The sequence below is a fragment of the Chelonoidis abingdonii genome, chromosome 9 (genome assembly GCF_003597395.2).
Source record: "Chelonoidis abingdonii isolate Lonesome George chromosome 9, CheloAbing_2.0, whole genome shotgun sequence".
Lineage (NCBI taxonomy): Eukaryota > Metazoa > Chordata > Testudines > Testudinidae > Chelonoidis > Chelonoidis abingdonii.
This window is the reverse complement of record NC_133777.1, coordinates 41,547,704-41,561,142: the sequence shown is the minus strand read 5'-3', so window position 1 is coordinate 41,561,142 and position 13,439 is coordinate 41,547,704. Positions and strand designations below refer to the sequence as shown.

The 13,439-nt window shown below is 45.7% G+C and overlaps 1 protein-coding gene across 2 annotated transcripts in view; it reads right to left on the bottom strand.

Moving 5' to 3' along the window:
• ZNF592 (zinc finger protein 592) overlaps positions 1 to 4,420 on the bottom strand; it is a 92,760-nt gene extending 88,340 nt beyond the window's left edge. The window contains exons 1-2 of one of the 2 annotated variants that reach the window (XM_075069439.1): positions 4,337 to 4,416; positions 3,493 to 3,555 (exon numbers count right to left, since the gene is read on the bottom strand). The gene's annotated coding sequence lies outside the window, so the exon portion shown is untranslated. Of the gene's footprint in view, positions 1 to 3,492; positions 3,556 to 4,336 lie in introns of both variants that reach the window. The other variant, XM_075069438.1, reaches the window with a different exon arrangement.
• Between the last annotated feature and the right edge of the window lie 9,019 nt (positions 4,421 to 13,439).

Below are 13,439 nucleotides of genomic sequence, written 5' to 3'. Positions count from 1 at the left end.
TCTACAAAGGAAGGTACAGATTACACAGGCACTGATTGCAGCTTCACAATTAACATTATAACTGAGTTTTCATTATGCCCTTCTCTAACACTGCTATTACTGTTAAGGACTAAATACCCTACCCCCTACCCCACCCAGTAGTTGTACATGTACATGTAAATTCATGAAATATTTAAGTTATTATACCTTAAAGTGAGACCTTTTTTAAAATTAAGACAACTCATGTTTTTTCAGCCACATTTAACTTAAAAATGGCCAATTTATGAATCCAGAATTGGTACACACAGTATGCACAACACCACTTGTGCAGAGGGTTCTTTTGCCCAAGGGGATGGAGGGAGATGGATAAATTAAACAAAGAGGTTGTTTCCATTTTTCATTACTAATGACTAACACCTTCTCATAGAAGCCACCACTTAACTTTTTTATATTCCCTTCCAGAAAGTGGTACAAGAAACAACTTCTATGTGAACTGACAACTAAACACTGCACTTTTGTTACAAAACAATGGAACATACCCAATGGTCTTTGCTCTCTCTTCACCCTACTCTACCACTTCCATAGTGAGACAAAACTAAGTTAATCATTAATCACATTAATTATTGTGGGGCCTCAGGACCAATGAAGAATTGGTCCTCATTGTGCTAGACTCTGTACAAACACTGAGTAGCAGATGGTCCCTGCCCCAAAGAGCTTAAAAACTAAACAGAGAAGACAGACACAGACTGGGCAGAGCTGAGGGTGAGGAACGGATATCACACAGAAGCAGAGTGAACAAAATGAGAATGAAAATGTCATTTTAGTGTCAGGCTTACTAAATTTAGGGCTTGTCTACAAACAAAGAGCATTGGTTTAATTAATGGTTTTAAAATGTAGTTTAAACCAGTGAAAAGGCTTTATGGATACTTCTTTTGGTTTAAGAGTGGCTAACTTTGGGTTAGATTAAGCCTGTTCTAACTGACCTAAACTAAAGCAAAATAAGAGCATTTACACAGGGGTTTGTACCAGTTTAAGACCATACCTTTAGTTAAACCAGTGTAATTCTGTATTTAGACAAGCCCTTGGAAGTTCAGATGATGATCCATACAGTGCTTAAGAATAGTGCCAGTCAATGGGGAGTTATCATGCACCATGAGGACTACAGCTGCTGGCAAGAAGCATGGCTGCAGGCTCTTCCCTTACTTTTGGAGAGAAAAGTCTGTGTCAGCTGAAAGGTAAGACTAGACATCCTTCAGTTTCTGGCATACAAGTAATTATACAATGAAGACTGTTCATTCCTTACAGCATAATACCCATGTCTATGTACAGAAAGTAAATCACCACATCATTTAAAGCACATAAAACTTTCTATGATTAAAAGATTTCAGTGCACCAAGACTTATTTACAGACTACTTTAAACTACAGATTTCATGAACAGCATGGTACGCAGTCTAATCTCTGGGCCTGCTGCATCTCCTTTTCCTAGCTTTAGCTAAATCTGCAGATTGCAGTCCACCAATTTGTACTGAAAAGTAGAATGTTTCAGAGCACTATATTTGGCTCCATACATGTCAGAAGCATATCACAGACTGGGTTTACTAATAAGTCTGTAATCTTTGTCCACATTGCTTATTTTCAACTAGAGAGGGGACCAAGGGCCAGGTTTTTAAAAGGATTTAGGTACCTACTGGGATTTTCAAAAGCACTTTAGGTGCCTAGGGACATTTTCAAATGCTTTTAAGGTGGCAGATAGGTGCTCGCGTACATTTAAAAATTTGGTCCTAGATAACTAGAGTAGGACAAGAACTGGGACTCACCACATAAAGCTTTATGGAAAATAGTCTAGTGTTTGCAGGAGAGTCTGTGTACATATTTAAGTCCCACAGCAGCTTAATTTATATACTGTCTCTGTTGTACAGAGTATAAGTCTCTCCTTCGCTCATATTGCAATATTTCTTCATAAAAGTTTATTGTAAGATGATATAATGTTATATTTTCTCAGAGTAAAGCAGACTCAGCCTCAGAATCTGGAGAAAACTGAACATTTCCAGTTAAAAAGATTTTAAAATAACCAAAAGTTTAAAGAGAAGTAAAGTGTCAAATATTTCTGTGTATTCCTAAATACTGAAAAGAGAATCAAGTTATAATCCAATGTATTACAGTTTCTATTGTACCTTCTGCATTATTGAACAACAAACATTTATCATTCTTATATAATGTGAGTGCTTGTCACTGGAATGGGTGAAAAAAGTATGGGGACAGAAATTTTTAAATTACAACTTAAAAAAATGGAAGAAGTAGAAATTTGCACAAACATGTAACAGGTCATCATACAGGCTGATAAATGACAATTACTTGAACAATAACCAAGTCTGCATATGTTTCACTGGCCAAAAACCAACCAAGCAAGAATATACATTTCAACAAGGAGGCACAGGGGAACAAAAGGAGACAAAGATCTTAGCTCTCAAACTCTCGAGGGCATTGAAGGAACTGTGGGTCAGGTAGAACTGTAAAGTCACAAGGCCCTTTGCAACATCTAAGCTCCAACACACTTTGAATTCCAAAGGAGTTACTGTAATATCAATGCCCCACATGCACACTATACTAACTTTTCACTGGGAGCATTATTTCTGTGGCCCTTTTGAGATCTGCAATAGGTCCCACAGACTTTAGAGTAACATGTAATATTCTGTTTAAAGAGGAAGTTCAAGATTGCCATCTAATATTAAAGTATGAAAACACAGTTATACCAAGGTAGGTTACAGTCCTAAAAAGCTAAGTATTTAGAAGTATGCAAGTTAAAGGACAATAGAAAAATACCAACCAATGGCAGCTCTATATGGGAGTTCTGAAGCCCAAAAGCCAGGCTTAATTTTGTAGACAGGGCAGTGGGGGAAGGCAAAGTCTCTCTGCCAGCACAGTACATTCAGAGAACTTGGAGATCAGTATGATGGAATTAGTAAACACAGAAAGCGTACAACAACTGGCAGTAGAAGATGAAGCTGAGTTTGTCAAAGGAGACATTTGTCCAGGGAATGTTATGAGGGAGTGGGTTTTCAGATACTAAAGGGACAGAAAGATTAGTCAGCTAGGAGAGCCAAACTGGAAGCTTCCACAACATGTAGGGGAGGACTCATGCTTCAAAATTTCTATATACAGTAAAGTACACGACACACAGAGTAAAAGAACAGTGTAGGCAGGTCCCAAAACAAATTCCTTGGTCAACTTAATTTACATGGCTTGGTGTGAATGTGGCTTGTTCATTCACCATACAGTCTGGGTAGACAGTTCTGTTCTAGGCCAGCAGTTCTCAAACTAGGGTCCAGGGGCCCCATGGGTCCTTAGAAACTGCACATGGGGTCTGCAAAATGTCAACCATCATGCCAACGACAGACAGACTCTCCGATAAGAAGCAGGTACACCCATCTCACTGATACCTGTAAGTGCTCTTGTACTCTTTTTCTTAAAGCATTACTAACAGTACGTGTTTATATGAAGTACACTTATACCTTTGCCAAACAGTTTCTCAGCTGGAGGTCCATGATTAACATTGCATTTGAAAAGGGGTCCATCTACAAAATAAGTTTGAGAACCTCTGCTCCAGGTGACCAAACTCTGGTCTGGAAGTGGCAATTTCTGGGCTCTATCCCTTACTCTGCCAGTGACTTGCTGTGTGCCTTTGGGCAAGCCACTAAAACAGCTCTGTGCCTGTTTCTCCCCACTATGAAGCAGGAACCTCCCACTTACGTACCTTCAAGAGCTTCAAGCTCAAAAGAAAAGAAGAGACTAACCCCCAGAGCAATACTGTTAGGCTAAAGCCAACCCCCAGGATCCAGATGGGCCATCCCGGTGGGAAGGCCACACACACTGCTGAGTGGCCTTCGTCCCAGGCGGAGGCAGAGAGGAGAAGTCTTCTGCCCCCAGCAGGTAGCAGTGCCTGTCCCACCGGCCAGGGAAGATCTCTGTGAGGCCAGGCAGGCCAGAGTACAGTCACAGCCATTCCCTAGGGCGGGATGTGGAGTCAGTCTGTCCGCCCGCCCCACAGCGTGGGCAGGGCAGATTAGGCGGTCTCCTGTCCGTAGGGCTGGAAGTGTTTTGTGGGGCTGGCGGGAGTCCGCCTGCCTGTCTGTGCGGCCCCATGGGGCTGGCAGGAGAGTCACGTCAGTCTGTCTGTCTGCCCACCCAGGGGTCGGGGGGTGTCCGCCTGTCCCGCGGACTGGGGGAGGGGAGCGGGCAATAGCAAGTCCCGCGGGGGGTGCTGGGGCCCGTCTGTCAGGGCAGAGAGCTGTCCGCCTGCGTAGGGCTCGGTGCGACCGCGGGGGCCAGCGCTCAGCCCGGCCGAGCCGCACTTACCAGCGCAGGTAGCTCCTCCGGGGCCCGCACAGGCCTCACCCAGCGCCGGGCAGCAACGGCCGCAACATGGCGGCGGTGGGGCGGGGCCGGGCTTGGGAAGACCGCCCCGCCCCGCCCCTTTGGCCCCGCCCCGCCCCTTTGGCCCCGCCTCCACACCCTGCCGCGCCCCTCGGGGACCGCCCCGCCCACTGTTCTCCGCCCTGCCCCGCGTCTCCCCCGAGAAGCGCCCCGCTGGCGGCTCCCTGCCCTGTCCCCGCTCTCGCTGCTCTCCTCGGCGCGGCCCCGCGCTCGCGCCCTGGATCCCTCTCCTCCGCGCCCACCTCTCACGCGCGCTCCGGGGGCTCCCCATGCCCCATCGCTGGGTCGCGAGCCGCTCCGGGCTGTGACTGGCCGCGAGAGGCCCGGGTACAGCGATTCACCCCGTCATTATGGCAGGCGGGGGCCGCGCCAAAGAGGGTTGCCTGGCGAGCCGGGCTTGGGCCTGGGGACGAGCCCCAGAGCACAGCGCTTCCCCGGGAGCGCTGCACGCTGCTACCACGCGTCCAGCAGGCGCCCTCGTGCTGGGGTAACGGCTCCGACGTTGGGAGCAGAGCGCCAGCTGGTGGCGGGGCTGGGGGATCCGGGCGCGCTGCCCGCGCTCTGCCCGTGCCCGCACGGCTGTGGCACAGAGCCTGGTGGGGTGTGTACGCTGGCGAGCGGTGTGCGGCCCGAGAGCCGCTCCCAGGGCTGAGAAGGCCCCGGGGAGGCAAGGCCCGGGTGGTTTGTGTACCTCATGCCCCCCTCTGGCGTTCACCGCAGGGGGAAAGCCACAGGGCCTTGTCACAAGAGAACTGCTCAGGTGTGTGGCCTCCCCGGAAATACCCACCTTTGTGGCAGTGAAGGCAAAGCCCCAGTCTTCAATACTGTAAGCACAATTCCCCAGTCAGTCAACAGCATGGCTAGGTATCTGTGTACCCTGAAGATGGGATGAATGTAAGGCCCTGAGACTGCAATTCAGGCGAGGAGTGGGTGCTTTTGGTGGAGCTCTTGAAGACATTATGATGACACAATGAGGTACCAGCCTCAGAGGGTGAAGATCTTCATATTACAATCATCCTTCTTTTTTCTTGTGTGCTTTAAAGATGACCTTCAAAACTTTTGAATCATCCTCACAGCCTTCCCCTGTTATTAGCAGGCAGGTTTTTAAGACCGCCTAATAATTAAAACAGCAACAAAACAACCTTCTGTCTTTTATTTCTCTTTGTAATTTGCCTTTTGGATGCACCCTGTCCTGTCAGCAACTCATGTAATTTCTGTGAAATAGTGACATCACAAATCTGAGCTCCTACTATTGTGAATTTTATGCCATCCCATGCTTTTTGGGCCAGGACACAACAATGTAGCAACATATAGGTGTGATGGGTTTCCCCCTGGGGTGCCACTTTGAACTGGGGTTCCACTGAGCCCACCTGATCCACCAGCCTGGGCTCCTTTTAACTATACTGCTGTAACAAGCTGCAGACCTGCTCCTGGTCTCTCACCTTCACCAGCATACATACAGATAGGGACACTCCCAGCTGTTGTAACATGCAAACAGGCTTTCTGACTAGCCCCTTACATGGGAAGGCTTCAACTAATGAAGTGCCCAGATACTCAAGTGCACACCCCCCTCTGGAGTGCAAACCCAAAATTGTATTGTCTTGTGCTGCACAGAAAACTATACAGTGTATGTGACGTTACACTCTAGATGTTTGTGGAAATATGATTATGAGTGTAAATATAATGTAACTGGAATATGCTTTATACAAAAGGTCTCTTGTAAGGGATCATTACAAATCTTATAATCTACTGAGTGTGTTCATCCTATTTGTATGAATATATCATTCTTGTATCTGAAACTAGAAATATGAAGTATTACTGTGAAGGCCTGTTGTAACTATGCAAAGTGTGGGCCATTAATGGTGGCTCCCATTAACTACGACAATTGGTTCTAAATGGTTCTGTTTACTTGTAAGCCTTCCTGGACATATGGGTGCCAGCCAATGTGTTATGAAGTCTCACAGGACATGTGAACATGTCACATGATACTGGAATCAATCTTAAACCAGATGCTTTTCCATTTAAAAAGAAGGGTGGGAACCCAGAGAGAGAAACAAAGGATTCCTGCCTCATGCCAAAGATATAAAAGGGGGTGGAACAGAACAAAGGGGCCTGCCAGTCATGAAAAATCCCCTAGTTATCATCTGAGCTGGGACTGACAAGAACCGTACCGGGGAAAGGATTGGACCCAGACTGAGAAGGTGTCTAGTCTGTGAAAGAAGCTTATTGGACATCTCTGAGAGTGAGATTTACCTGTATTTAGTTTCTTAAATGTATTAGACGTAAACTTGCGTGTTTTGTTTTATTTTGCTTGGTGACTTACTTTGTTCTGTCTAGTATCAGAAGGGTAGCCGTATTAGTCTGGATCTGTAAAAAGCAACAAAGAGTCTTGTGGCACCTTATAAACTAACAGATTATTGGAGCGTAAGCTTTCATGGGTGAATAACCATTTCAACAGATGTATGTAATGGAAATTTCCAGAGGCAGGTATAAATAAATATTTGTTTTTCTGTTATTACTTGAAACCACTTAAATCCTATTTTTTTATGCTTAATACTTTTCCTTATTAATTAACCTAGAGTAAGTGATTAATACCTGGGGGAGCAAATAGCTGTGCATATTTCTCTATCAGTATTATGGAGGGCAGACAATTTATGAGTTTACCCTGTATAAGCTTTATGCAGAGTAAAACAGATTTGTTTGAGGTTTGGATCCTGTTGGGAGCTGGGTGTCTGGGAGCTGGAGACAGAAGCACTTCTTGAGCTGTTTTCAGTTAAGTCTGCAGCTTTTGGGAGCATGATTCAGACCCTGGGTCTGTGTGGCAGCAGGCTTGCGTGTCTGGCTCAACAAGTCAGGGTTCTGGAGTCCCCAGCTGGCAGTGGGAAATGGTCTCAGAGGTAATTCCAGCAAGTCAGGTAACAGTCACAAAGGGGTCTCTGTGACCTAACCGATCACAGTGGTGTAGTCAAGCAGGATCTGTGCACAGCTGATTGCTTTGAGACACTGTTAGTGGTTTTAAGTGTGGTGGCTGGAGAACAAAGTGATTACTGGTTTGTTATTTTGTTTGTTTATTTTGGGTGAGGGAAATAAGCACAAGAAAGCAGGAAAACGACTACCACTGAGGCAGCTACAAAACTAGAGCTGGCCAGACTGGAAGCAGAAGAAAAAAGGCAAAGGACTGCAAGTTTCAAATGAGGCTCAAAGAAGCAGCTGCAGCCAGAGAAAGCTGTGCACAAAAAATTCATGGAGTTAAAAGACAGAGCTTTAAGCCCAAAAAACTGCCCAGAAGGAGAAGGAAAGAGAGGCAGCTAGCCCTGGAGTTAAAAGACAGAAATACAGGCCCAAATTGAGACCCAGAAGCATGAACTGGCTGTAATGGAGTTGAAGAGACAAATCCTTCAGCAGCTGGCTCTACTTCCCCAAAAATCCACAAATGGAACAATTATGCTCGCATTATGACGACTCCAGTGATATTGTCAAATATTTCATTACCTTTGCACTCTCCATGCTATTCCTGAAGATCAAAAATGACCACTTTAGTTGCAAAGTTGTCTGGGAGAGCTCTGGACATAATCAAGAAGATGCCTATTGCTGATGCTTCAAACTATGGTAAATAGCTGGTTTTGAAACAGTTTCAGATCACACCTGAAGCCTACAGAGTTAAATTCAGGAGTCTTAAGAGGGGATCTGGATTGAGGAATGTGGCTTATGTAAATGAAATAAGTGATTTCTTAGACAAGTGTCTGAGGAGGAAAGGCATTACAAGCTGTGAAGAAATGTTGAATTAATTATTCAGAAACAGTTCCTGAATATGTGTAGTGATGATGTAAGATAGTATTTGTGGGACAAAAGGTGGGTGCAGTGTGGGAATTAGCTGGGTTTGCAGATTCTTTTGAGCAATCACAAACTGCAATTAAACATGAATGATTGGCAGAGGGTTGCTGGAAAGCAGAATCACTGTTTTACCTCTGGGGAAAAAGGAGGCTGAGCAGTCACCTCCCCATTCCCCAATACTCATCCCAGGTCTCCTGTACAAGCAGAGATAGCACCTTCTGGGCTCCACTGTAAGTCCATTGAGCACCTGAGGAATAAATGTCCTTGGCTGAGTGGGAAGAGGCACCAGGTAACACATGAAGCTGCTGCTTCTCAGGGCACAGAGGTGACCCAGGCTACTGCCTCTTTCCACACCAGATTTGTAAAGGCTGCTGCTACACAAGCAAGCAGTGAGCATATGTATGCTGTTAAGCTTAATGGCAGAGTGCTCCAAGATTTAAGAGACACTGGTGCAGAAATTTCTGTGGTCAGGAGGGACCTGATCCATGAGAAGAATTTGTTACCAGGGGAAATGGCAGAATTAGAATTGGTGGGAGGTTATTAAGTCCTTGCACCTTTAGCTAAGGCACACATGAAAACTGGTGATTTGCAGACTGAACTGACTGTTGCAGAAGTGGCAAATAATTTCGCACTGTTTCTGCTGGGGAATGATTTTTTTTTTTTTTTGATGTGGCAGATCTGTCCCAGGGTTTGTTAGCAGCAAGATGGAATCTTGTGCTAAAAGCCCCAGAGGGGAGGGTAAAGTCACAAATGCTGCTGGGGAAATAGGAGAGTGTCTCTAATTCCTCAGTAGCAGCACAGGTGGTTGAAACCGGTTCCTGCAGCCCTGGTGCTCAAGGCAGGTCCCTGCAGGAAGGGCTGGATAGAGCCAGCTCCTGTCCTGTGATCATCTCCCTTGGGGAGGGGGATGTTCCACCTTGTAACAGGAAGGCTTTCCCAGCTGCTGACTGCCAGGAAGTTACAGGTCAGCAGGGGAAAGGTCCTGACCTGTGCTTCACAGAGACATGTATCCAGGAGATGGAGGTTGGGATCCTGACAACCGCTTTAGTGGGAACAGATCCAAGGGCTCTATAGCTGGAAGCAAGCCCAACTTGAGTGAAAGGGTTTCACGGGGGAGGGGATTGTTGGCCAGTGAAGGGTCTGTCATAGTGGGGTGACTGAAGGGTTCTTACCAATCCAAAGCACTCCATTAAAGAATGTTGTTCCTGCTATCTTTGTAAAAGATAACACTGTCTCTTCAAGGCTGGAGGAAGAAAAACTTTGCATTTGGGAAGCCTCACATGGGCGTGGGGTCCAACCTAAAGAAATTCCAGAGGGAGAGATCAAGGGCAGGCATGGCAAGGAAAGGGTACACTGCAGCCAAAACCCCAATCCCATATCTGAATTAAGAGCCTTCTCCAGAGAGGCAGGAGAATCTGTCTCTGAGCACCTTCCATGGTACACACAGGGACTGGGAAATATAGTGGACACTGGGTCTGCCAGGCTGTTTGATTGGAGTCTGTCTGTCGTAAGATGTCTGTTAATATTGTAACTTTTGCTATTTCATCTAGGGGTCAAAACAAAAGCGTTAATACTGATGGAAAACACTTTGAAGATGTGTGACATACCTGATTTGTGGCAAAAACTTTTGTACATGCTAGGGATGGTGACAAGATAGTCCCACAAGCATGTTGCTTTTCAGTTTATACCGGTAAACAGGCTGGCAGCTTGGCACAGCAACAAAAGTATAACAGCCTACTGCTGTGTGGAAGGGGAAACTGAGGCACATCACCTCATGGCATTGGTGGCTAAACACCAACACACCTACACTTTAACAGATATTGCTATCTGTATTCTGTTAACAATACTACACCCCAACATGTTTTCATGCACTCAGAGACCAGAACTTTGCAAGAACACCTATGAATGATATCAAAGCTTAAAGGTACTGGAAGAGGGTGTGACCAGAGACAAACGGATTTTACATGTAGTGTCTCCACCATGGACAGTGTCCAAGTCTCTGGCAGTAAGTTCAGGAGAAGGGTGACACATTGCACTCCATATGTTTATGGAAATATGCTTATGAGTATAAATATTACTTAATAAAATCACTTTTGCTTATTAATTAACCCAGAGTAAGTGATTAATATCTGGGGGAGGAAACAGCTGTGCATCTCTCTATCAGTATTATAGAGGGCAGACAATTTGAATTTCCCGTGTATAAGCTTTATGCAGAGTAAAACTGATTTATTTGGGGTTTGGATCCCATTGAGAGTTGGGTGTCTGGGTTGCTGGAGACAGGAACACTTGCTGAGCTGCTTTTAGTTAAGTCTGCAGCTTTGGGACCCTGGGTCCATGTTGCAGCAGAATAGCCTATCTGGCTCAACAAGGCAGGGTTCCGAAGTCCCAAGCTGGCAAGGAAGATGGGCTCAGAGGTAGTCTCAGCACATCAGGTGACAGTCCCAAGGGGCTTTGTGACCCAACCCATCACACACCCTTACTTTTGCACTGCTGCTGGTGATGTGCTGCCTTCAGAGCTGGGCACCCGATCACCGGCCACTGCTCTCTGGCCACCCAGCTCTGAAGGCAGCTCAGAAATAAGGGTGGCAATACTGCAGCTTCACTAAAAACCTTATGACCCCCCTGCAACCCTCTTTGGGGTCAGGATCCCCAATTTGAGAAATGCTGGTCTCCCCCATGAAATCTCTATATGATGGGTAAAAGCACTCAAAAGACCAGATGTCACAGTGAGAGATTAGATTTCACAGTCCATGACATGTTTTTCATGGCTGTGAATTTGGTAGGGCCCTACTAATAGCTATTGATGGACCTGTCCTCTAAATTTCTCTAGTTCTTTAAGCCTGTTATGCTTTAAATCTTTTTTTTTTAATCTGGAGATATCCTATCTCACAGAACTGGAAGGAATCCTAAAAGGTCAGAGTCCCACCCCCTGCCTTCACTAGCAGGACCAAGTACTGATTTTGCCCCAGATTCTAAGTGGGCCCCTCAAGTATTGAGCTCACAACCCTGGGTTTAGCAGGCTAATGCTCAGACCACTGAGCTATCCCTCCCATAGTAATGAAGGCTAAACTATTGTGAGCCCCAGGCAGAAAACAGGAGATCCCAGTGTGCCACCAATGCCTGAGTCTCCTGTAATGACAAGGAATTAGATAGGGTACACCCAGATGTTTCTAGCAGACAATCTATGCCCTATGCTGCAAAGGAGGGCAAAAACCCTCCTAGGTCCCTGTCTATCTAGCCTGGAGGGAAATTCCTTCCTGACTCCTAATCTGGTGATCAGTTTGACCCTGACCATGTGATCAAGACCCACAACCTCTGTATCTAAGATAAAGGATTCTCTCTACCACCTCCTCAGCACTAGTCCACCCCATCCAGTGTCCCACTGCCAGACACAAACAAACACCTGAATACATGTAGCTGATTCGGGGGGCAGGGAGTGGGCAATCAGTGATGGGCTGAAGCATGAGATTGGATTATAGTCATTGTCTTAATACAGAGCTGCAAATGTCATGAGCATGTTGAGAGCAATGCAGTCACTCTTGTTCTCCACATGACCCATGAAGGAAGGTTGAACAGGGATGCATAGATTTCCAAGACCAGAAGGGACCACTGACTGCCAGCCTGACCTCCAATCTATAGTTCCATGGGTCATCCCATTTTACATATTGGACCTACTATTTTCCATGGGACCCCTGTATAGAATGGACAGTGAACAAGCCAGGATTTTGTATTGAGTCAGATTGGATATGGAGGAGGAAAAAAAATACCAGACACTAGACCTTATAGATTAAGATGTATTGGAGCATGAGCTTTCATGGGTGAATACCCACTTCGTCGGATGCGCATCTGATGAAGTGGGTATTCACCCACGAAAGCTCATGCTCCAATATGTCTGTTAGTCTATAAGGTGCCACAGGACTCTTTGCTGCTTTTATAGATCCAGACTAACACAGCTACCCCTCTGATACTTGATCTAGTCTAGTTCTCAAGGCTAAGATAGTCTGATAGTAGTTAATTTACATAGTAGGTAAACCTCAGAATTAATTCAAATTGCCAGGAGTCAAACATGTAATATAGCCATTAAATCAGGAGTAGTTGGTGGTTTTTGCCAGCAGACCAGAAAAGTAAAGGGCCAAAACTCCAGAATTTGGGATGCCTGGGCAACCCTTATTTGGCCCCCTTGTGCATATGCATAGTGATACACTACTTAATTACATGCTCATTCAATATTTTTTCTACAGGACCCTACCTCATTCAGTGAACAGGACAGACAGTGAATGAGGTTGGAGCTGCAAAAAGGAAAGATACTCTTGTGCCTCAAGACTGTAGCAGAACCAAAAAGAGTTAGGGAATCAGTGGTACAGCCAGTGATAACCAGTGTGACATGACAAGGCATCAAACAAGTTTTCTGAGGTGATGCTAATTATGAGTGCCCAGCTGGACACACATAGGGCCAAGTTTTCAGAAGGGTCAACTCCTACTGAAGTCATTGGGCGCATGGATGCTCAGCACAATTTAAGACGACTTCAGGTGTCAGGTTTGATACCTGCTTATTCAGACATTCAAAATTAGTGGACATTTCTGAAAATATTGTCTAATCTCCCTGTGCCTCATTTCACATTGGTAAAATGGGGGTGCTGTGAAGATAGTCTATTCATGTTTGAGAGGTGCTCAGACACTGATGAGGGACACCAAAGAAGATCCTATGAGACAATTAAGTGTTCCTCACAAAGCATCATTATCATTGCCCCTAGTGCTCCAGTCAGAGTTTAAGGGACCAGTAGATCACCTAGTCTGACCTCCTGTATCTCCCAGGCCACCATTTCATGCTAAATCCAACAATCAAAATGAAACCAAAGTAAATAAGACCCACAGGAGACTAGACTATTATGTGCCACAGGTAGAGAATAGGAGGAACTGAGATGAACCAGTGCTCAAGGCCCCTACAGTGACAGAGAAATGATTAAAAGAGATATATCCAGATAATCCTGACAAGTGACCCACACGCTGCAAAAGAAGGTTTAAAAAACCTGTCAATGCTAATCTGATCTGGGGAGGAAATTCTTTCCCAACCCCTTATGGCAATCAGTTAGACCCTGAGCATGTGAGCAAAAACCAGCCAGCCAGGCACCTGAGAGAGAATGCTCAGTGCCACCTCAGAGACTTGGCCCACCCTGCCTAGTGTCCCATC